Consider the following 26121-nt stretch of genomic DNA (forward strand, 5'->3'; position numbering starts at 1 on the left):
AAACATGAAAATAATGTTGGACCTTAAGGGAATGAATCTGCCATAAGTAAAAAAGAGATCTAAACATAAAGTACTACGGTAATTTATAAACTCTCCACAATGTTAATAGGTAACGAACACCAAAATCTCTTAAGTGTTTTGAAAAAAAATTTCCTAAATAATAAGGCCTTGATTTCAGACAAATTAAATATGTAGCCCTGGTAATCCATGCCTGGAACAGAAGGTTTAACAGGCAGAAATACTTCACTAGAAGAATAGTTGAGTCTATTTTTCTGAGAAGGTTAATGTGTGACTACAATACTGCAATAAAAACTCATTTAGTTGGGTATAACAGCTGTCTGAAATGTTGGCAAGTTTGCCATGCATTATATAATGCAGGGCTTTCAATTTAGCTTTGCTTCTATCCAGAACTGGTGAATGGTGTTGATGTTATGAATGAAATGAACACAGATTTATTTCTCTTTGTGTTTTTTTAAATACCAATGTGCATTATTATCCCTGTCACAGCCACCAACATCTTGTGCTATGATATGTACCCTTGGTCTTTTAATAAGAAGCAAATGTGTTACAAATATTCCAAGCACAATTTACAGACCTTTAGTCTAGGAAAAAGGAGAGAGAAGGGAAGTGAGTTAACATTTCTGCTAGTTCCCCTTCTTACCTGTTTGCATAAATGCTCAGAGGGCACTGTAGGCCTGATTTCAAGGGGAAAGATGGTTTGACAGGCAGGCAGTTGTCTGTGAAAGAAAATACGAGATAGGGATGGGAAAACCATCCACTGGGAACAGAAGGGAGATGGAATCACTGATGTGTAAGTAGCCTGGACCACCCACTGGGGAAACAGGGATCACCATGGGCAGCTGAAAACTATAAAGAACTGATGATAACAGGATAATCTTAACCAAAAAGGAAGAGAAACTTGGAAAGCTTGGAAAAGAAAACCAGCTGTCCCTGCAGCTTTTGTTTTATCTAGAACAAGTTCATAAGCTTCTTTTCTTGCATTGATGGAGCCATTTCATCTCCTTAAGAAGCAAGCAGCTAGAGGAAGTGATATCTCCTGGCCCTTGCCACAGTAGGGAACAAAGGGCACTATGTTCAGTGAGCGTGCAGCTGCCATTTAAGTAGAACACATGGAACATTCGGATTTGAAAGACTCAGCTTTGGAGAAAGGCAACATAGATCTGCATGCACAAATGGATAGACAACCCCTTTGCCACTAGCAGGAGAGTATATCCATATCCAAATGCATTGGGCCTCTTGTATCTTTGAAATCTAGAACCAGGCTTTACTGCAAGCTTTGTGCCTTGACCCCATTTTATTACAAACTGAACCACTGCTGAGCAAGAAATAATTTAAGGACAGCCTGTGGATTATTACCAGTAGGATATGACAAACTTAAAAAGTTCCAATAACATTAACTCTTCAATTTGCCCAATATTCTGTTTTTGACCATATCAGTTTTAATCATAATTAGTTACCGTAACAGACTTCAAAAAATAGTCAGTCACTTGGGAATTCTTCCATCTAAGGGATCAGCAGGAGATGTGCAAGAACAACTCTTGAAACTATTAGATAAACTAAGCAACAATCAAGAAAGAGTCTGGCTTTACTTTTAGAATATTCCAAAATCTCTATGATACTAGCGAAGCCAAGACAGCTGCATTAAAACACAGACACAGCTGAGTGACAAAAACATCCAGAAAATGTTACTAATAACCTTTATTAGAGGGAATCCTAAACAATCATTGATTTCCAACACTGAATAGAAAAATCAAAGCTGGATTTCAGTTTACAAGAACTATGTGTGATAAAATTCCAAATAATGAATGAATGTAACACTTCACAGTAAGGAGAGATTTTTAAAGTCAAGGCAAATATTATGAAACTCAAACATTACCAGCAATGACTGCAAAATTATTTTTATCAATATGTATGCCAGCTATTCCAGCCAAATCATATGTACACATTTTCCACACATCTACAAACAGGTGTGTATGTAGTATTACTCAGCAAAAAAAAACCCAAACCAAAACCAAACCCAAAAACCCCAGCGAAGATAGAAGGAAAAAGGGAGATACCCATCCTAATTTATTTGTGTCAGTGAAAGATTTTATCGTAGTCTTTTATCATAGAAAACCCCTCATCTTCTGGGTCAAATAAAGCACAGAGTAAAAAAATCAGAGGATACTATTAACCAGGCTCTGTGTAACTGATGCAGATGGCTTTCAGTTTCACAACAAACCAACAATTCAAGCCAAATTTGTCAGAATTCTCCTTCTGATTTATAAATTTATCTAACAAACCTGGTCCTGGATGAAATAAATCTAGTTTTATTTATACCTTTCTATCAGAATGATCTAAATTCCAAATTTCATTTTACTGCAGAATAAGTTAAAGCTCTGGAACTCTAGAAGCTCTAGAACTTCATTCTGCAAAATGGCTATTCAAAGTAGAAAGCAAAAATGAAACTGTAAGAATCAAAGACAAAAAAAAAAAGTGGAAGTGCTCCAAATTTCAGAGTTCTGACAACCATCCCAGGAGCTGAACATTGCTTTTCATCATTGTAATTTTCATCTACAAGCAAATCCACCCTCCCTTACAATTAAAAAATCTAAAAATTTAAAAATGGAGGAGGGAGGAAGGGAAGAGGTTCTTTTACATCATTTTATCACCCTGTGATTTTTTTAGTGAATAATTACATTTTTCCTCCTAGGAAATCATCTTATTTCAGACAGATGTTTTCAACCATTCTAGAGGATTTTTTTTTTTAAATGTCATATGTTTATAGATAACATATGCTAGTTCCCGATACTTAGATAATGTTCTTAGATTTTGAATTCCAAAGGTGACAATTTCTGTTTATCATATATCCCTTGGATATTTCTATGGCTCTTCTTCCAGTATTGTCAACACTCTAGTTTGTCTTACAGACCCTGACAAATACAGCTATGCACATTTGACAGAGGGACAGACAGAATACATGGATGGCTCAAGTTCAATTAGGCAACACAGGGATTTAAACCCTGGTTAATTCCCTCCTCCCAGAACATCGTTCCTATCCTTCAAGAGAACCATAAGAGAGAATGGGGATGTGGCATCCAAATTCTTTAAGCAGCTTCAAAGACCTCAATCTGAAAGTCTTAGAACCATTTTTCATAATCCTGTTAAATCACTCTGAACCTACAGTTTTTATCTGTATTTCAAAGAAAACAGAAGACTGGGCCTTAATTTTTAAGCAAATGCATTTTACCTGGAAAAGATCTGTGGCAATAACAAGTTTTCTACATATACCATATCAACTTACAACTTTCAGAGTCAGATAATAATGACGTATAGCATCTGAACACATCACAACACATTCTGAATAAAATTTACAACAGGGACATGCATACATAAGAATGAACTGTAACATGCCAAGTCATGGCACATTCTGCAAGCACACTTACAGATGCTCCTATTTAGCCACTTCATGTGCAACTACCTGATTGGCATACAGAAGAGCTTGGCATGCAAACTATTGAAAATTCTTGCTGCTAACTACAACCAAACATATGACTCTCAACTTTTTTTCTTTAAATGAAATCTTATAGAAAAATGTTTCACAACAGAAGCATCCCTCTCAAAATCCTCAAAAGAATCAAGAAGGATCACTATTACAGTCATTATTTGTAGATTGCCACTTGAAAATTTTCAAGAACATCTATTTTACTGTTGGATTAACTAAGGCACAGAGAAGCAGTTAATATAAAAGCAAAGTAAGTCAATGGAAGACTCCTAAGTGACTTCTTGATGACCTAAGGGCTGTACAAGTCATTATTCCTCATATACTTCCCAGCAGTAAATTATTCCTCAAAGAGTAAAAAGTTAACTTTAAGCTATTGTGTCCCTGACAAGGGTAATATCCTTTATGTAACCTTTTCAATTTGCCTATCTGTACCAAAAGTGCTGTATGCATCACTGAAGTTTTTAAAGAGCAGGAATCCACAGAAGATCAAGACCTAAATGACATTTCCCTTCAGCCTGCAGACAAGTGAGAGCAAGTTTTCTCAGCACAGGCTTAACAGTGAGCCCTTTAACATTTATCCTTCATATCAAAACCAATATCAATTTATAGCTGGGACACAAAGATGCAAGCAAATGAAGAAATGTTTCAAGCATCTCCAGAAAAGAAGAAAGTTCTTTTCGGAATGTGTTTGCTTTCTCAAACAACTGTCACCAAAATATAAAGTCATGGAGGAAAAAACATTAAACTATTGTAAGAAGTGAGTTTAAAACAAGATTATGAAAGTGCAATATTTGACCAGGTGAAAATATCATTTAACACCTTAATAAGAGCTTCAACCAGTTTCTAAAGATCCCACAGAAAAAACTTTATGAAAAAATGCACCTAAAACTGAACAAGTAGTGACATCTTGAATTTATAAAGTATTTCTAGAACCTCCAGAATAATTTTTATTTGTACATTGGTCCAGAATTTCCATGCCAAATATTCTGAGAAATAAGAACTGCCATGCTTTCACAGACATATTTTGACTTTAAAAAACATCTTCTGTATGGATAAATAAGATGCAGAGTACTTTCTTTATAATAATTTTCATTATAATGTTATTAGCTATTCTGTTGCAGAGGAGCCCCAAACCTTAATAAATACGCACATTTTTTAATTTAAAGTTAAGAATAACTTTTTTACTTCCCAATTAACACTGGCGCTTTAAGCAAAACTCTGCATTAACTTTTTTCTTTGAAAGCTTTGTCATGATCTACCCAAGAACAGAATCAGAACTACAGTTCCTGCTCCAAGAAATTTATCAACATTAAGGTGTCTGTGTAGTACAGTTAGTTAGAAACTATATTATTTCAGTCATATCAGGTGAAACTAACTCAAGAAGACTTGAATGACACCAGCCCTCTAGGCAGAGGTGAGTTTTACCCACTTAACAAGTCCAAGGTGATTTGCAGAACTGTACATTTCTTTTTTTTTACTTCAAAGTGATTTTAGTACTTCGTACCTTCTAGCTGATTGCTTAAAGCTACCTGCTTCACAAAGCAAGAACACTGGAGAGGTAGCTGAGGAACTTCACTAGAGCCCATTCAGCAAAGACCAGAAAACATGCGTATCAATTCAAATAATTTCACTAGAGTTTCAGCGCTTAACTGAAACAGGTATGGAAAGAGGGTGTAGGGTGGAGATGACAGCCAGAAAAAACACAAACAGTATGTTCTGCTCTTACTTCTTTGCAAAGATCCCTAAAATCTGAATGTATGAAGATTACAGATGAGTCAACAGAATTTTTCGCTCCTTGTGCTGGTTTTGCCTGGATAGAGTTTATTTTCTTCATAGTAGCTAGTATGGGCCTATGTTTTGGATTTGTGCTGAAAACAGTGTTGATAATACCGGGATGTTTTTGTTATTGCTGAGCAGTGCTTACACAGAGTCAAGGCCTTTTCTGCTTCTCACCCCACCCCACCATCGAGGAGGTTGGGGGTGCACAAGAAGTTGGGAGGGGACACAGCTGGGACAGCTGACCCCAACTGACCAAAGGGATATTCCATACCATATGACGTCATGCTCAGCATATAAAGCTGAGGAAGAAGAAGGAAGAGGGGAGACGTTCGGAGTGATGGTGTTTGTTTTCCCAAGTAACCGTTACATGTGATGGAGCCCTGCTTTCCTGCAGATGGCTGAACACCTGCCTGCCGATGGGAAGTAGTGAATGAATTCCTTGTTTTGCTTTGCGTGCGTGCGCGGCTTTTGCTTTATCTATTAAACTGTCTTTATCTCAACCCATGATTCTCTCCCCCATCCCACCGGGGGGAGTGAGTGAGTAGCTGTGTGGTGCTTAGTTGTCAGGTGGGGTTAAACCACAACACTCTTTATATCTACCAGATAACATACAGAACATGTTTATACTAGAATTATTTGTCCCAAACAGCAGAGACCACACCTATCACATATAATCTGTGCTGCTGCCATGTGCTGTTGTCAAATGGTGTCACTTTTAACATCACAGTATCATTACATTTAAAATAAGTGCAATATCAGGATACAGGTGTTGGTCCCAGATGGAAAAATCCCTAGAATTGAGAAGTTGCAGTTCAATTTACAGAACACTCTTTTTATACACTCTAATTTGCTTTTCTTCTACAGATCAGAAAAATAGCAACTGAGGTAATAACAACTTTGGACCAAGTGTAAAATTGCTGCATCCACTGAAGCCAGTGGTAACTCTGCTTTGGACTTAAGAGGAGTAAAAATGAAACCAGAAGTATTTATCAGAGGGAAGTGAAGAAAGGATGCAAAACAGAAATTGATAAAATGACAAGCAACCTCTGAAATGAAACTTTTTCCAATGTGCTTAGCTTCTTCCACGTAATTTTTATCCTAAAATTTCTCATATGTCTTTCAACGATACTCTCAATAATAAACAGAAGTGATATAAATCAGTTAGGAGGTTGACACAGCAGAGAAAATTCTTTGTTTTTGCAACTTGACATAAAACAGAGGAAAATAGGCTGCTCCTAACAGGAACTGCAGGAGAGAAGGTTCTCCAATCAGAGAACCATATTGCACTTAAGAGCATAGTATACTTTCTTTCAGTTGACGTAAGCATCTGCTGTCTTTGACAGCCAGCTCCAGTAACTTTATCACCTACTACAACAACTAAACAAAGGAGTTTATTTCTTTATCCGTCAGAAAAAAGGCTTAATATTTTTAGTGTATTTCAATCACATTTTGCTGACAACGGGCAGGGGAGAAAGTTAATATGCAACACAAAATTGAAGAACAATTTGTAATGTAACTTTCTGGTGAAGAGAAATCCTACCACCCACCCCTCCGTCTACGGAAAAGGGTGCTGTTGAGTCCAACACAGAACACAAACCCCCTCAACTCCCATATCTTTTTTACCTCAGGTATCTGTTTAATCTTGTTGAATTACATTGGAAGGCACACATATATTTGTGAAGCAGCAAAATTTCTGTTGTACCACAATAGTACTTAGTCAAACACTCAGGAAATAAAACCTCACAGGTCAAAAAACAAATGATAACACTCCAACTGAGAGTATTTTTTTAAAGATTTAACTCACTCATGTTTCACTTCTATTGTTTTATGTGCCACAGGTTTGCTGTTAAATGAGGTAATAGAATTAATTTCCATTCTTTCCCAAACTGTGTGAAAAAAGAGACAATATTTATCCATCTCAAAGAACAAATTCAAAAAAGGGAAAATGGCTGTCAGACTTTAAAGGGGGTGAAGAAAACAACACCAACCATATAAAGAGGGGAAAACCCATTGGTAAAGTATGTCTTTCTAATGGCTTTGGGAAAAAAAATCTTCAAATTAATTTTTTTCTAAAGAAAAAGCTTGTTTTGCACATTGTATAAACAATACAGCAGTCATGGTATTGTATTTATTTCCCCGTATGACGTTCCTTTCACTGTGATTTGCTAAAGGTGTTTTGCTTAAAATGTGTTTGAGTGTTTTACTGTCAATTGTCCGTTGTTGTCAATTGTTCTCTTTGCAAGGGTTCACATATTCAGCAGTCTTAGGATTTATTTTGCCAGTCACACAAACCAGCAGCAGCACTCTGCCTGTTGAACTAAAAGAACCACTCAATCCCATAACACATGAGCATATGTACAGGAACAGTAAGGCTAGATATTCTGGACCTATAACTAAACTGAAACAAACACATTCATATTGAAAGGACAATATATGGGATCCGATCCATAAGCCCCTATAGCTAATGATATGAGACAAGATGAATTTTGAAATAGAACCAAAGGTCCAAATCCCCAAATTACTGTGAAATGAACCCACTCGGCATCTGTCAGGAGTACTCAGTGCCACACAGAATGGACTGGCATAGTCTAAAAAGCTAAAAATAAAATTACTTGAAAACACCAACTCACTTCCTAAAGAGATACCATGGTCAATTCTTTGTGAGCCGTCTGACAAAGAAATGAATGAAATCCTTGCACTCTGCAAAATGTGAGAAATGGCATTCCCATCATGTGCTTTTTCACTTGAGTTGTCAGTTAATTTTGGACATTATCTCCAAAACCATTATACCTGACACTATGTGAAAGGTATGTAAACTAAGTGCTCAGGAAAGCAATATCTACCGGGATAAGAAACACACAAACAAAACAGCACAAGGAATTTTCAAATCAGTACATTTTCCCAGCACAGTGCTCCTTAAAATTATTTTAAGGACAAAAAATACATCTTATCCTTCCCCTGATGCAAGATTTTTAGGGTTGTATACCACTCAGGGTTGATTGAGCAAATAAGATTCTTAGTTTTATGAGTTTTTTTCCAATAACTTGGGTAAGTTTTGAATTAGCTCTTTTAAAATGGAGAATAAAATTAGAATAAAAGGAGCAGCAGATTAGACTAGCTGCTACACTTTGATTTTTATTTTTTTTTTTAAACTCGGGACATTTCCATGACAAGTAAAGGTTTTCTTGAGGAAACTTTTTTTTTTTTAAAAAAAGACATTGACAATTTGCACTTGGAAAGCTTTGTGATCACACTTAATCATGAGCAAAGAGCATGTCTGTAACCTGGTCAAGGATTTAGGACTGCACTGGCAAGCTTTTCCTGCAAACACAGTAAACACTATAGTTGCATATGTCACCCACAAACAGTAGAATGCATCCATTTATTAATGCTTTTGAATTTAACAGATCAGCATTGTTGAGACCTGCATTCCTAAATGTATAAGGTTTGCATAAAGGAAAAAGAAATAGCAGAGGAATAAGATTCCCCATGACATGGAAAGTATCAAGGAGTCTCTCAAACTTCATTCTAATATTAAATACTTTCTATTACCACAGTCCATAGAGATCACTTGTGCAAGTTATATCCAGCTATTTACACAAGCTGCCATAATAAAAAACAAACCAAAACAAAATAGGCATTTCTAAATCTATGCTGACAGCAGAAACCTGGAAGATAAAAACCATTTGTTCCCTCAAAGGATGGTTAGCTTTAGTCGTGCTAACATGCATTCCCAGCCTCTGGCTTGAGGTGGTCAGCCCATAACCTGTTATTCCAGAATATTTATCCAGAATATTTATGTTTATCCCTGGGCAAAATAAAGTGCAAATATGGAATTCATCTTGGACATAACAAAGCAGCAGGGAATCCCAATCCGCTGCTTCTCTTGGCATACATTAGAATTACAGCCATTTACCCAAAGGGGGGATGCAGGTACCTCTTCAAGAGTATCTTCTGAGAATCTGGAGCCTGATGAATTCCTAAGCCAAGTGTTGTTGAAGAAAATGGCACAAATCCCCGCTAGCTGAAGCTTGCCCTCCTCCAGCTGGGCAAACAACCACTAATAGCGTAGATGTGACAGAACAAAGCTTCAATGTAACTGCTACAGCAGTGAGCCCGAGGGGAACTCCTCCAGCGATTTCACTACCAGACATTGACCAACTGGCAATGGCAACAGTGTAAATGCAAACTTTGTCATTAACTTCAAAAGAAACTGTATCAGACTCTAAGATTTCACTAAGGAGTCAGTCTGCCATCTGCTCGTGTTATTCAGTATAAAATTAATATCTGCCCTGATTTTTCAAAAAGAGTTGAAATATGCTGAACATCATTTTGCTTTAAAATGCTAGTGACACCTTCCCCCAAAAGTATTAAGGATTGGAAACTGCTTTTTATCTCAGGGTAAATGTTCACTTAAGTAAGAAACAAGGCAGGTGCAAAGGGGGCAGGGGAAGACAGTAATTAGGGAGTGGCTATTTCAGAATTCTGAAACAAGCTGATCACAGGTAACAGGGGATGTGAATTAAATCACATTGGTTTTACAATTTAAGCACAAGTATAGATGAGCTGTCATTCTACCAGCTGGAGATTTTATTTCCTAAAATAACTTTTCAAATGGAAACACTTAAAATCCACTTCGAATGCACAGCTGAGTCATGAGTGTGTTTATTCTTATTATTTCTGTCATAATGTATCTTAAATTTGAAAAATGCTTGTTGACTATTTGTACTGGGATAGAAATAAAGAAATGGTATTTTTTTTGTTTTTCTTATTCCCTCTTGTGAACAGCATATCCCAATTTTGCTCTGCAATCCCTTCTGCTAGTTTATTAGTATTGTTTCGTTCTAAATGAAATTTGTTACTTGTCTTCCAGGGGGCAATTAATTTTTTTCTTGTTTGGTCTGTGTTTAAATAAGCTATTGATTTTATTTTCAAGGTAATTTAAGGTGGGAATACAGTTCTTATTTGATAACTACCAGCCTAATGTGCTTTGAGTAAACAAATGTTATGGCTTCAATTTCTTATTTTTGTCATCAAAATCGACCAAGTTGCAACTCCTACTCATGTGGTTGGATTTGGAGACTAAATGTTATGTGAAGCAATAAGTAACATTAATAATTCAGTAAAGCGTTACCCATGGCTAAATAATTACAAGAGATGGGACATAACACACTATAGTGGTACAAGAAGCTTGTCATTAAAATATACCCTAAAGCAGGTGACAGTGGCGTAGCTGCATAAACAAAATTAAATACCATAAATTTTTAGAAGCCATACTTTTATTATATGAGACTCATTTCTGCTACAGGTGCTGTCTGAGGATGTCCACCTGAATGACATGGTAATGTTGCCATCAGCTGCTGGACTGGTCAGAAATCAGAAACAGTTTGTACAGGCTGTGCTTTCGAGCACCTGAAGTTAGTCATACCCAAAAAAGGATGGAGACAGACAGAGAAAAACTATCACTATGCACATTTGTAACCTCCTTCCTTTCTACAAGTTTAGAGGTCTAAGCTGTTCACATTTTCCTAATAAGTACTCCCAATATCCCTATCTGTCTGTAAAGCACATTTTAAAAATGTATTACCAACTCTAGGATAGGACTCGTGAACTGCCTGAAGCTTTTACATGTCGCAGAATGAAAATTAACACCCTCCCCAATACCAGACCTTAATTTTGAAAAACAGTAGCAGCTCTTTAGTCCATCTTTAACAACACGTTGCTCAGTTTTTCAAGGGAAAACGGTATAATCCTGTATTTCTCGACACTAAAGCCAGACTGAAACAAACTGCAACAGTAAGTATTTTCAAATGCTATACTCATATTTTAAATATCCTCTCATAAAATCATATTATTCCAAATATTCATAATTTAGAATTAAAGCATCCACAGTAATAGTTTGTATTTTTTCTGTGTAAAATGTTGAAAGGCCTATGAAGAACCAGTAAATAACAAGTAAAATAGTGACTGCAAAGGGTTGGGCATATGACTAAGACAGAGAGCCAGCGTCATGGCTAAGGAGTAGGTAGAGGGATAACTTTCAGAAAGACTTGACAGGTTTCAATAGGAAAAATCAACAGGAAAAATGTATCTTCGGCAAAAAGAAACAGTGACAAATTGTGGCCAGAGCCATCTAGTAACAGCAATAATGAATTAGTACTTACTATTCAGGTATAACGTTTCATTTCCTTTAAAGATCAACATGTCACTGCATATCTTTTTCAACCTATTGTTTTCCTAATCTGTGTTACGCAAAAAAAAAGGACCTTGAGACTAGAAATCTTAAACAAGACCACTAAATCTTGAAATTATTATTGCAATGCATTAATACTACATGATTTCCTTTCTGTTATGAAGCACACAATCAACAGTCTGCATTTGTCTAAATGTAAACCCAAAAATTATCCAGGGGCTGACAGCAAAAGAAAGGAAGAGATTGTTTGAAAGAAGGCTTGTTTTCAGTGTTGAATGTAATTGAGCTTCTAATTGAGCTAAAAAGGTTATTTGGCAAATTTGCAGGCGGGGCAGGGGGAGGAAGATCAGTTGCTAAATATAAATATTTGAATTGTACAGCACCTAGAAAATGCCACAGGATTCAAATCATGCTTCCAGTGCCAGCTACTGGAAATAACTCTCATGGAGTTTGGTTTTTGTAGCTCTTATTAACAACATCTTATTAACATCTTATTAACAAAACATCAATTAATTTGACCAGATTTAAACACCATATTAGTTCAAGAGTTACCGTAGACTCTGGGAAAGACAGGGCCTATCAGTTATAGTTCTCATATTTTAAGTCTGTCCTCAAGACCTACTACTGACTAAAAGCCTGCATGATATTGCTTAGCTAATGGCTATTGCATTGAAAGCCTGGAAGGAAAAGTTGTATGAGCAGCTCCCTTTTCCCTCTCCTCATGCCTTTAAATGACATTACCAACACAGGCCAGACTCCTCTGCCCAACTGCTCTATCTCTTCCACAGCGTTTCACAGTTGTCTTCCACAACTACACCATAGCAGTTTAATACCATACTTCTGAGAGTCTCAGTTCTTGGAATCATGCAACTAATGAGTGTCTCCATCTTTTTTAAATTTTCCTTCCTATAGAGTTGAAGAAAAAATCATAATGAGGGAGATCCCAAATATTTAAATCTTAAAAAGCAAATGAAAAAGTCTGGCTTTGCTTGTTTTTTAAATCTCATGGCTTTGGGGAGAGAATGAGTGGGTATACTCATGAATTTTCAAGATTTGAAGTTGGCAATACTGCCACTTTCACTTTACTTTAGTGTTTCATACTAAACTCCTCACACATATTTAGAAAACGAAAAAGCTGTTTGAAAAGAGAAAAGAATATCCTTTGCAGCAAAATCCCAAACTTTTGATATAAAATGGACATTATATTGCAAACTAATTACTGCATTCTGATATTGCAATCTGATTTAGCAGCTTAAAATATGACATTATTGTAAATAAATGCATTAAAATGTCAGCTGAGAAACACAGTTGGCTACAAATCTGAAAGTGGTAATGAAAATGAAATTTAAAATGATGCATCATAATGAGGAGGAATTTGGAGATTAGGCAAAATTCTAAAGCTGCATTAAAATTCACTCTGCCAACACGCTTAGATGAAAGTGACCTCCAAGGATTATAAGATCTCTCCCCTCAGCTGCTTGACATTCACCAACAGGTGAGAATTTTTCATACTGAAAATAAAAGAATGTAGTCATTATGGCTGCTTTTTAAAAGAAAAAGGGAAGGAATTTGCCACTTTCTGTGGAAAGGAAAATATTAAATAACTTGCAAAGCATAAGAAGAATGCAAACTCTTCAGATGAAGGATAGAGTTTCAATAAAAAAGAAATACCCATGATACAGCTGTTATATGCCCAATTGCTAAATTGAGACAATCAGGTGACGTAGCTCAGCTGACTATGTCTGAACTGGAAGCCACTGGTCCCACAGTGCAGTTAGTAAAACTCTGAGCTTTGGAAAAAAATCTTGTCCTTTGATAAAAAATAACTGAGATGACAAAAACTTTTATTTCATTGGGACTGATCTCATCTTAACCCCTACCTGACACTTGTCTGGAAGAGTAAAATGTCTGAAACATAAGTAAATCCGCACACTTGAGCATGCCTCCTTCCAGGACAAAATTCTGTTTCCTCCCAACAATTCTTCCTTCTATTTGGTAATAAAAAAGGTAGAATTTTATAATAATACATTAAAATTTTAGAACCATTTCAATAACTAGCTTTGCATTTAAAAAAAAAAAAAAATTGAAGTCTTCAGTAGGCTTACTGACATTTAATAAATTATAAAGTGGTTCTTTCGGAGCATCCCAATCTGGTTATCTTGCTAGCCTAATTCAGACTTTTCCATCGAGAACACCAACCCTTTGATAATATCTACTTAGTTGATACTTAGCTGTCACAGAGGAATGAATGGAATATTTTAAGATCTTTACTGGAGACAATTTTCTTCACATCATTTTGGTGACATTATATGATATGTTGGGTAAATCCTATGCCTGCTAGGTTCTTTAAGAGATACCCTCATCCAATGCAGTCACTGTAAGCATGCCATGAATGTGCTAATGTAATTATTCTACAGTGTTTTTGAAGACCAGATCTTTTGCCTAGCACCGTATACTGCATACTGTTCATCATCAGACATAAAACTGGAATAGTTCTTCATCACGTACTAAGCTGCCAGCAGATTGTATTTAGTCACCCAGAGCATTATAATGAGTTTGACTTATCCATTGTCCTTATATATAAATATAATATAAAAGTTAGAATATGGTAGCTAAGTTCACAGTACATGGCAAGAACACTGAAACATCCTGCTTACAAAGATGTCTACAGCCATCAAATCATCCTTTGCTGTAATCCACTGCTCAACCCCCATCAGTCCTAGGCATAGAGATCTATGTAACAGTGCTTCAAGAAAATAGCTGCTAATTTACTAAAAGCAAGGCTGTCAGGAGTCACAGTTACATCTTCTGCAATGTTGTCACTCCAAATGTTTACAATAATTTTGTAAATTCCATCAATAGCAAAGGATTCATCTTTGTACACATACATACATGCAAGCATTGCATACATTCACACATCCCAAACTCACACTTTCCAGTTAAAATGCAGCTGCCCTACCTGAAAACTGTAAGTCAAAATCAGTTTACAGTAGAACTGCAAGAAATATATTTCTGCATTAATTTTGCAGCTGGTATGCTAAAGAAAGAGTTGAACAATATCATCATGCCTCAGAAAGCAAGGGAAAGCAGGTGTGAACCTGGAAAGCAGTGGGGAAGAAAATCAAGACAACTGTGGATGGTGGTTTCCTTCCAGCACACAGGTTTCGACAACAGAAAATGGCTTGGTTTAAATGGCAGTTTGTTTGGAATTCTGCTTAAATAAGAAACAAAGCATAGGCTGAGGTTCATCTCAGTTTACCCATTCCACTGTCATGGAATTGGTAAACACTGCACAGAAGAAAAAATCCAGTTCCTTGAAATAAAGTCAAAGAATGAACGAAGTATTAATGAGTGGAATGTTACAAAGGCAATTCTTTTAAAAAGCTATACTTTGAAAGGAAGACTTCCAAAATTGTTCAGCACTGATCTACCCTTGATTTCATAAAGTATCAGTTCAGTTTGGGTGAAATAAAGCCAAGTGACCACTTCTGAACATTTCAGAACTGATTTTCTTAAAAGAAAGATTTTTCTGTTGACTGTCAGAGTTCCTATAGTTCTAACATTAATAGTATAGTCTTCATAATTTTCTGGAATTTTATGTGCATGCTTTTAACGTTTCTCTGATATACAAGTGCATATTCTTTCATTTATTATTTGTAGATATTTTAAACAATCATAAAGAGGTGTGGAAAGACCACAATCTATGGCTGACTATTTTACCAAGGAATGTACCAATTGTGGAGTACCCAAGACAAAATTACAATTATAATGTGGATGATGCAGTCTTGAAAAGGTTGTTCAGACAGGAGACTTGCAAGGATAGTTATTAAAGTCACTGCAAAGGCAACTAACAGCATTAGGTAGTTCTGCCTTTATATTATTCTCCTAAAATGCTTTAGCAGAGAGGAGAAGTAAGCAAAGGACAATCAGCAAATTTACTGTAGAAAGTCTAGCTAGGCATAGTTCTTCGGGTATTCAAAACCATAAGCTCCCTCTACCGGTACAGCTGAATTACCAAACACTGGTAATGGTCCTGTAGTTTTAGCCCTAGCATATAACACTATCATTTCTGCATTCTCACAGACAACATTAACTTTTCACTTCTACAGTATTCTTTTAATCCTAGTAATAAAAAAGAAGCAGATGCAAGGTCATACAAATTTTAAATCTATTTCCTTAAAAGACCCATAAATTTTCAATACTTCGGCTAGCTATCAATTTTTTTACAATAATGTTTATTCACAAGACTCTACAATGTTTTCTCAAATACTAGTTTCAAGTTTGGCAAAAAACAGTAATGCTTGCCAATGATAAGACAGGTTTGTGTTATTAACAGTACTATTGAAAACCAGAATCTCATCCAAATATGCACAAGAAGCTGATAACGGATAGAATATGTGATTAATTCAGGTCATTAAAGTTGGTGAAACATTAGTCAAGCCAAAGGACAAAAGTACCAATGAAAATAATCTGTAAAAAGCTCAGGCAGTATCTTATATACATAAATGTATGTTGCGCAATGATCAGTCAACCTTAAATCGAGTTTTTCTCCAAACTTTGCCCCCTACAGCCAGTCAAGTAATTCATTCACACAGAGGGGAAAAAAACCACACTTTTTAAAAAAAAATAACTTCTTGCAGTACTTTTTGCTAAATATTCTACATTTTCACCTGTAAGTGAAGCAGTCTGGTCCACTCTTGTTAGCCTTACATTTTCAAAAGCATTTCTAAATTTATCTTTTACTCCATAAAATAAGAGGTGCAAAGGCTATAGGATGTTTGATCCTCAAATTTATGCCTGGAGTCTTTTGGGAACTAATGTGAATGATCATATAAAAAGATGTATGTCCAGTTTCTATAGGATAGCCATGCTTATTTGATCAACTATCTTGTTTTCTACATATAGACCAAAGAACAGTAACTGAAGATCTCATGCTTTATAAACAACTGAAAGTTTCACTTTGCTAAGAATTAGCTGAACTGAGCAGAATGCCAGTTCTCCTTCTAAAGATTAAATCTCCAGATGCAATAATAATTGTATCTCAAAAAGCATCTTAAAGATTCTTTACAAATTAAAAGGGGAATGACAGGTCTACCATATTGTAACAGTCATAAATCAAGACATCAGTACAAGCATCATATCAGGCATCAATACAAGCATGAGTCAGGGTCGCTACATTGGAAGTGCTAGGTGAGCTGCAAGTCAAGAGTCAAAAGCACAGGAGCTATTGTTTGGTATGCCAGACTGAGAATAGCAGGGAGTTTTTATAGACATGAATCAGGCCTGGTTTTGTTTGGTTTTTTTAGCCTGTTTTGACATGCCAGAGCTGGGTCCATTTTAGATTACATTTCTATAAAATGTAGATTACATTTCTATAAAACCCTCCGGCAATGTCATTTTGACTTCATTGTGATCTCTGCACAGCTCCTGTCTGGGAGCCCATTAAATGGAAAGAAGTTCAATAATCCATTTTCAAACTAGCAAAAGCACAATTAAGTGTTTAACCTCAGGATGTGAAAAGTGAGGCTCCTACCTAGTCGTGTGTGCTCAGTGATGAAATGCGAGTCTGGAAACAACACCAGAAGATATTTATTGAGATGTAAATAGGACCATCTCAACAGGCTTCACTCAAGTGAAATTTGCTAGTGAGAATTTTTTCAAAGCAATGCAGTTTTGTCTGCTCAAAATGCCCTTTAGATACCCCTTGTACAGCACAGGCACAACACATGAGCATCAGGAGTGCTGAAGCACAGGAAGTGGTAAGAACATTGCCATTTTATATATCAATGAAAACTAGCTCTGCAAGATCTGAACATACTACCAGAAAAGCACTACTCATAGATGAAACATGAACAAGATAGTGCTTTGGCCTTCAAATGTCTGTATATGATTTGACACCACAATCCATTTTGACAAAAAACAGTGGAGCTAAATGGAATTAAGCTTCTGTACAATCAGATGCAAGTGAAAAATCATATATAGAGTTTTTGTCACCAACTGAAGTCAGTTTTACAGCTCTTCCAAACCTCTCCTGAGCAGCAGGAGAGGCATCCAAAGGCCCCACTTAACAACACTATAGACAAAAAAAATCTAGAAAAGCAGGAGACAGCAACAAGTTTAGGTGGAGAATATAATAGCCGCTCCAGATGCAGCAGGACAGGACTTGCTATCAGTGCTCAGAAAACCTTCCACAGACCAGACACAAGGAAGAGCTAAAATATAGCAAAGGATTCTTTAGGAAAGCATAAAGGAAGCACAGATCCTTCAGCAAACACATACACACATTTCTTCCCATGGCTTTATGACACAGCCTGATTATAGGATTTTGGCAATGAGTAGTGCCCTGCAACGGCATTCTCTACTGAGGTGGTTTTCATAAAAAGTGAATTCTTTCCAGTGCCCACAAAAGAATGTCTAGGAAGGGCTTGCCTGACACTACAGCAGTATTTAATGTCATGTTGAGGACCACTAAATACCTTATCACGTGTAAAGCTATTATGGTTTAAATAGTTACTTTATTCCCATAAATAATAATTCATGAAAATATGAAAAAAAATTACAAAATATAGCTCATCTTAGAAGCGATTTCCTAAATACTGAAGTTTTACACAAAATCTTTCCCATTCTAATTTGGATCCCTTTGTGACATGCTAGCTAGAGGTTATGGTCATGTCTTAAGATTTCGTCTGAAAGAGTGATGAAGTCCAACTATTTTTTTTCTTAAAGATAATGACAAGTAGGGTTTGCACATGTTTAATCACTGGTTACAAGCATTTCTTTACAGACGATGTTTGCCCACTTTGGGTATCACAGTAACAAAAGACCTACACAACACTTTTCTCCAGATTGTAGTACAGAAATGATACGGAGTGTTCACTACGTGCCTCTGTGATAATGAATAGTCCTGTGAAGGGGATGTTGTGAAGGAGATGAAAGGGAGTAAGAGTTAAACTGTAACTCTAAGATTCCTACAAATTGTGCAACTTCAAAACACTTCAGCTTTGTGCAGCTCTGCAACATTTGAGCAAATATCCCCTTCACAGGACTAAAAAAGTCTGGCAACTCAGGGGTTTTGTTTTATTTTCTACTTAACAGTAAAACTAATAGCACTGTGAAACTAGTGATTTTTATATGAGTTTTCAGAGTTCTAGCATACTTCATATTCAAAGTCTTCCTTCTACTGTGCATGAAACCCAAAGATAAAAATACATTTTAGCAGGAGTGCCTCATAAAACCAGCCATTTTAGTCAAGAAGCAGGAATGTGTGGAAATTTTACTGTTTTAATAGGCCGTAACTTCAGGTAACGTATACTACCTCAGTTCCACTGGCTGCAGTACAATGTTTTCAGTTTACACCTGCAAAGACTGTGGCCTAGTATTTTAATTACTAACAACTGAAGGATGCAAGGAAACAAGACTGACTAAAGAACTAGTGCTTCACTAGGAGTGAAAGACATCTAAAAAAAATCAGGAAATCTACAAATGCTTTGTTTCACTTTTGCATGTTCTATCTTCAAGACATTTTTCTTCTCCCATTAAACATCCTGGCCCTCTATGCTATTCAAAGTGATTAGTGATTTACTCTGGAAAAAACCATGAAATCGTATTTAAAGTTGTTGTCATCAATCAGCACCACAAGAAATGGTACCAAATGTCTACCTAATGAGTAATTGTGCAACCTGCGCTTTTTGCATAATTGGAATGATAGCTGCACATCTAAAGAAGGATTAACATACACCTCCAGTATGAAACAGCTGCTGGTGCCCATCAGTCTCTCTCGGCATCCTCCCCACCTCACTGTATGTGTATTGTTGCCTTTGGACAAATCACTTATCATTGTCTGGCAACAGAAGACCTTTAATAAACTAGAGCTAACAAGGACTGAGTATGCACAAATCCTTTACACAATTTGAAATGGACCTCACGAAAACAAACAAACAAACAAAAAAAGTGCAGCATTAAATATGCTTTTCCCATCTTTCAAACTTATTCCCTTGACTTCCCATAGCTCAGCAGTCCCACATCTCTAGACGTAATTCTAAATACCTGTGACACTCACCTCTCTAAGTAAATTCTGTCTCATGAACCTGAGTCCAAACTTATTATGTAACTACCAAGAACTGCACCATTTATCTTGAAAATCCCTGACCATCGTCCTTTCATAATGTGTTTCACTTATACTTAGACAAATCAAAAAATCTCCATAAGAAGATGCAGACTTCGTTTCTCCTGTTAACATGTGATATGTCAAATCTTTAGAAAATTAAAACATGGAACAATAAAGCCAGTGTTCAGTTCCAGTCTCTGACAAAGAGCGATCCTACCTGTTGCTGGCCAACTTGCTTGAATCACATGATGCTTTCTTAAATTATTTTTTCATGTACCCTGTCCTCATTTACTGAGATAACACATTAATTTGGGTAGGATTTTTCCTAACCAGCTGTCCACACTGAGTCTAGCACAACAGAGCCATAGCATTCTGAGGTACCACATACTATTATACAATTCTTTGTACTAAGAGTTACCTCTTACTGCATTCCCTGTGCGGAAGACCGTAAAAGTTACCACATATATTAGTTTAAAACTAGTATGTGCAACTCAACAAGTAATTTATCAGGCTTTTATGCACTGTGACTACTATATCTTCCAGTCACTTTGATACCCTGCAGGTACCTTTTTAATTTTCTTTCTATTTTCTTATTGTGATCAGGCAGAACTTACAGGCTCAGCTGGATATAGCAAGTATATCCAATCACTTCTAGATCACCTGTAGAACACAGTGTTTTGGTTACAAATGCAAATCTTCCTAAGCTAGAGTAGCAATCACCATTTCTTTCTAAAACACAGATTGAAGCACCACCCCAAGTAAATAGAGTATCTTTCTAGATATCACAGCTAGAGCCATAGCTGAAGCAAGTCCTTAGCACCAACAGGTAGATTTGCTCAGACTTTAATTAAGGGCCTAGCTCATGACATTTAGCAAATAATTTGCTCAGTGATACAATGCATTTTAAAATTCAGACTGCATATCTGAAACTGACTTTTGACACACAATAATTGCAAGACTTTCTATAGTTTCTCTGTTCCTCTCAAACACTAAAAACGTCAGACAAATGGAGAGTGAATGCTATGGTTATGAATAGAAATCTGAAAGCAAAAGGCATATAATCAGTAGCCTTAATGATGACAACCATACCCTTTGGGAATCAAAACCAGAGCTCCTATATGTACCCTTGTCACTTTTTCAACCAAGAATCTAAGCCTGTGGTTTAAGCAGCAACATACCCTAGAGGATACTTATCTGAAACAGATAACTGGTATCTTATAGGGAAAAGAAAATAGTGCATTAACTCTCCTTGGTAATCACACACAGACTGATGCAGCAAATAGACGCTGCTCACTCATTTACTTCACAGCGTAAAGGGTACTTGGGATTGACAGAATAGTGCAAGAATCTTGGCATTATATTGCCTCTTCAATATTGCTGATCGGGTTATAGCTGGGGAAAAAATAGCAGAAAGGCTTCATTTTGGAACTATGTGTATCAGAGCAGAAGGTCAACTGTCAGGGTAGAAGGTAAGTGTATGACTAGAAAGGCATGGAGAAAGCAGCAAAGAACAGAGGAGGACTCATGCTCTAAACCATAGTGACTGAGCCCTGAAAGAAGCAGAAAGAATGACGAAGCAGTATAAATGGAATGACCTTTTGAAAAGGATCTGCGTCTACCACAGTTTCTGCCTATGGCCATGCTGATGACACGGAGTTGAGGTGCAAGAGAAAGGAGGAGAATGCCTGAATTCCTTTAGTGCAACAATACAAAGGCTCCCTATGGTTTCTGAGCAAAGGAGATGCTGAGATGCGGAGATGTGATGTTAATCGCCCTGGACACTGGGAACTTCTGAAAAATTATCTAGCTCAAGGGCAGATTAGATTGCTATAAATCTACTAACTATTGGCTGTTCCCGCTTCCACTTGGAGATATTTTGACACACCAGACTGGCCAGAATCTGGACCTAATGATCTTTGAATTGTCAGTCTCCAGTTATATCTTCTTTCCAATGTCCAAAAAGATGTAATGAAAAAAGTAATCATCAGAGAAACATTCACAAATGAGTTCTCAAGATAAAGAAATAAGGATATAATTATATAGTGCCCAGCATATGTCTTACAATATGTGTTCACAGCCTACAGAACACTTCCGACTAACACTTCAGCTTTTCTCAATAGAAAAGGGAACAATTCTTCTCAAATATGCAATGTCCAATTCAAAGAGTTCAAATAAGTATATATAAAAAAATTAATGTATGCATAACATACATATAATATATGTATATGTGCATGTGTGTGATCATTCTTATTCCGTTGTGACGGCTTGAAGGCTTATTTAAGGTACAATCAATGTTAGAATCAAATGTTTTTTCTCCAAAAAACATGATGAAGCAACACAGTCACACACAAAAATTCTGCTCTTTGGAAAAGATGACAGCATACTGCTTTCATTTGTAGTAAAGGTTATGAGGTTCATCCTTGCAGTTTCCTTCCAATGAAGTAACTCAATGGACCCTGAAACAGAGTCATCAGTTAAGGGATTTCTTAACAGCTCTTTCAAACAAAACCAAATATGGCTGGCCATAGAAAACACAATCTGGGCTGTAATTTCAATTTGTTTATAAAATTTTTATTCTGCCGTCTGGATTTGATAAAAATCCACTATGAGCAGTGCAAGTTTCACATCTACTGACATGTACAGCAATGGTGCACTAATCACCCACTTTTCTAACTTGGAAATCAACTAAAAAACTTATGGTTAGTAATACATATTTTGTTTTAGTTGCACATAACAGTTGCATCTATTTTAGTAAAATCTTACATTTACTAATATTATGATGAAAGTTGTGACATTATTACACCAGACAGCATGCAAAAAATAGCATGTGTCAGAATTTTCACAACACTGTACAACAATTCCCTCACATCCTTAAATCATGACTGAGAACATTACTTGAATCTTGTGAGGAAAACTGTTTTTAGTTTCACAGCAAAATGCCCTCCTGAATGTATGTCAGTATAATACAACATACAACTGCAGAAATGCTTGAATGAGCTCAGGTGCTAGAGCTAGCAACATTGCACTCCATACAGATTAATTACCTCTGCTGAAAAGCTGGAAAAATACCTGATTTGCCCAATACCAGCCAAATATGACAGCAGTCTCTAATATGTTAACTATTCCCAGATGTATCAAGTGAAAAATCCAGGCACTGAGCAAGGAGAATATCATAAATTACATTGGTGACATCACTTTATTGCAATGACGAAGCCAATGATGTATGCAAAATGTAAAATTAATTGTATTTTAGCAGTAACAAATTTCTTCAGAGCCTGAGCTGTGCTGTATAAGCCTATAGAGCAAATCTAGTGTACAACAGCTTAAGGAGGAGGCCATAAAAGAGCTTGCTACTTCAGAAGACATTTTGAAAGCCATTAAGACTATAAACCAAACGTAAAAATATTTAAGAAAAAAGAAAAAGCAACATAGCCCTTTTGACAGCCCTGCTGACTGTACCAGCTGCAGCTCTACCCACAAAATGAAAATAATAAACTTGTGCAAGACTTTCAAGTGCCACATATTTTCAAATCACTTAACATAATGTGATGTGTCACCGATACAGTGAAAATACCTTAAACTAGTAAGGAGTTACTGCTATTGCTTAAAATATGAGAACTTGTAACAGCAAGTAATGTATGAGGGATAGAACTTCTATGCTTTTCCAACTTTTTGGTAGAAAGCGAAGATAAGGAATTCAGGTGAGACAGTTACATCTTGGCCACTGAAACAGAAAGGGGCAGAAATATCAGCATTTGATTCTGAGTAGGACAAAATATTTAACTGCGCTGGCTAATATTTATCAGTTAACAACAGCAAAAGCCAAGCAGTTCTTCAAAGTTTACTCTTCTGATCATACATCATAACAAATTAAGCTGTAGTATGACATATAGCTTGATGGTATTACCCTGAGTTTTTCAATTTACCTATTGATTTAGGGAATTAATCTGACCAATATACTACATATATACACACACATTGTCTATAAACTTTATGATAAATGCAAATGTTAAAGACACTAAAACTTCAGCTGCAGAGGCAAACATACATTTTCTTTTTTTTTTTTTTTTTTTTTTGCTACAGGTTTCAATGTGATTCAACAGCATACAATACAATAGGACAAATCTCAGCACTCAAAAGGATCATTCCAAAGAGGTGAATGACATCAATCAATAAAAACTGACTTAGATGGCACACAGTTTTGTGGGGGACACCTGTCAGTAGGCAACATAGACTTTGTGGCAATACATGAGCAAGAAAACTCTGAGTATGGGGAAATAGGTGGAAGTTTCACTTCCTTTGAAATAAAAAATTAAAATAGCAAAGGAGAAGTCATAACTGGGAGAGCGCTAGTATCCTACTGGGAACGTATTCTACAAAGGTAGCACCTTGCAGTCACTCATAGATTTTTTGAAAGGCAGCAGAAACATCAGCAAAATGACATTGGGGTGGGGGGATGTGGAGAGACGTTGCCTATTCATTAAAGAGCAAGAAGCAATATTACTCAGATTTTTAGCAAAGCTATGGCTTGGCATGCCAGGTCTTTTGTTGTCATCAGCCAAGATCCAGCTTCTTCTTGCCTTAAACTATACCATTGCAATCTTGACTGCTATGCTCTAGACCATGTAAAGTTATAAACAAGATACTATTGTTGAGTGCTTGGGGTTTTTTTGCTGGTAGATACAGGTCATGATCCATGTTTCCACCTTTCACACAGAAAAAGATGAACAGATAAAAAAAATCAAATTCATATTATCTGAGCAGAATGGTATGCAGCTGGTATTATGTTAATTATTATACAGGCATATAACAACACAAGATTCTTGGTCCAAGAAGATTAAAATCAAGTAGAGAAATTAACAATATGGTTTGAATATGTGGTAACTTACTTGGGTGTTGGGGCCAAATTGGAAGATCCAATTTTGTTTTCAAAATTATAAAGAATCTTCATCCTAAAGTCTGACATTATTTTATGGCAACGATCCAAAATGTTACAGTTTAATTTCTGATCTGCACACATCTGGGATGATTGCTGGAACATATTGTCATGATTTGGGGAGGATGGGAGATAAAGAGGTTAGATCTGAGGGATTTGATTTAAAGGCTAGAAAAGGAATGAGGAGGAAACAACAGATCAAGGATAATAATTCATGTTTCTTTGCAATACTGCTTGAACTTTTTATGTGATAAGCCGTAATTTTAGTCATAATATTTCTGCTCATGTTAGTAAAGTGTTAAATTGTAATTTAATGTCATACTGAAGTAAATCAGCTGACATAAAAAATCTCTCTCAAAAAATAATGCTACAGAAAATGGATCCTTTGAAATAAACTCCAGAAGAGTTTCAAGCTGCATAACATCATATCTGGCAATTTCTTTCTAGACATTTAACCATCTTCCCAATATGATTCAGATCCTAATATTCCTTTTATGTTAGAAAATATGCTTACAGGCTCCTTTTCCCTGGGTTAAACTGTCTTTTGTGCATTTTGAAGTTAATTCCAAACCTTAGATTGATAAATGTCTCTGTGCTAAGTCAGTAGAACGGCAACAACAAAGCCTACAATTAAACCTTGGTTATTTGGTTTTGAACTGCTAGCAAAACAGCAAAACTCAGCACATTTTTAAAGAAATTTGAAAAAGTCACAAATATAATCAAATAAACCTGAAACCTGTTCAGCATTCATAATCTTCTCTATCTTTTGATGTTTTCATGCAAAGGTGTAAAGTCTCATTTCTCAAAATCTTTTCCAGCACAATGATGTCATCCACTCCTCTTGTAGCTCTTGCACTGCATTAGCTGCTTTTTAAACTTACACAGAGTTTTTGACAAAAGGATGTACACACATGCTGTACACACAAGATTTCACTTAGGTTTTATCATTCCTATTACGAAGTTGGTGGATAATTTGCAAACAAATGTTATAAATCTAAATATTTGGAGAAACTGAAAATCTACCTTGAACTTGTCTGGGACAAACACATCAAAGTAATTACAAATGTAAATATATATTTGCCCAATAAAAACTGGTATTTGATCAGCAAATAAATATTCCTGCACTCTTCTGTATCAAGCATACTAAATACATACTTTCATCACAAATTTTTTAAAATTGAATTTATGATTCTACTTAATTATGTACTTTTTTGGAAATGAGTCCATATACAAAATCTGATTAGCATATATGCTGTCTGCTCAACAACATTTTGGCCATTGTGAACATTGGAGTTCAGTAAGCTCTAGCTGCATCCCTGACATACATTTTTTTTCCTTTGAAATAGAACATAAGAAGTGCAGAGAGAGCTTGGTTCAGCTCTTTATTATAATGTCATTTTCCCATTAGCTTGTTTCCCAAAGATTACCAAATAGTAACAATCATCAGATGCAACCAACTTGGGTCAAACTGATTTGATCCTACAGCCTCATATGAACAATTCCATATCTCATTCCCAACCTCTTGACCCACGTATCAGGATTTTTTTTAATCCAACACAGAAGATCTGTAGCTAGTATTAATCCAAAAATTCAATCTCTCC

This window comes from Calonectris borealis, chromosome 17 (genome assembly GCF_964195595.1).
Source record: "Calonectris borealis chromosome 17, bCalBor7.hap1.2, whole genome shotgun sequence".
In the NCBI taxonomy this organism is placed as follows: domain Eukaryota; kingdom Metazoa; phylum Chordata; class Aves; order Procellariiformes; family Procellariidae; genus Calonectris; species Calonectris borealis.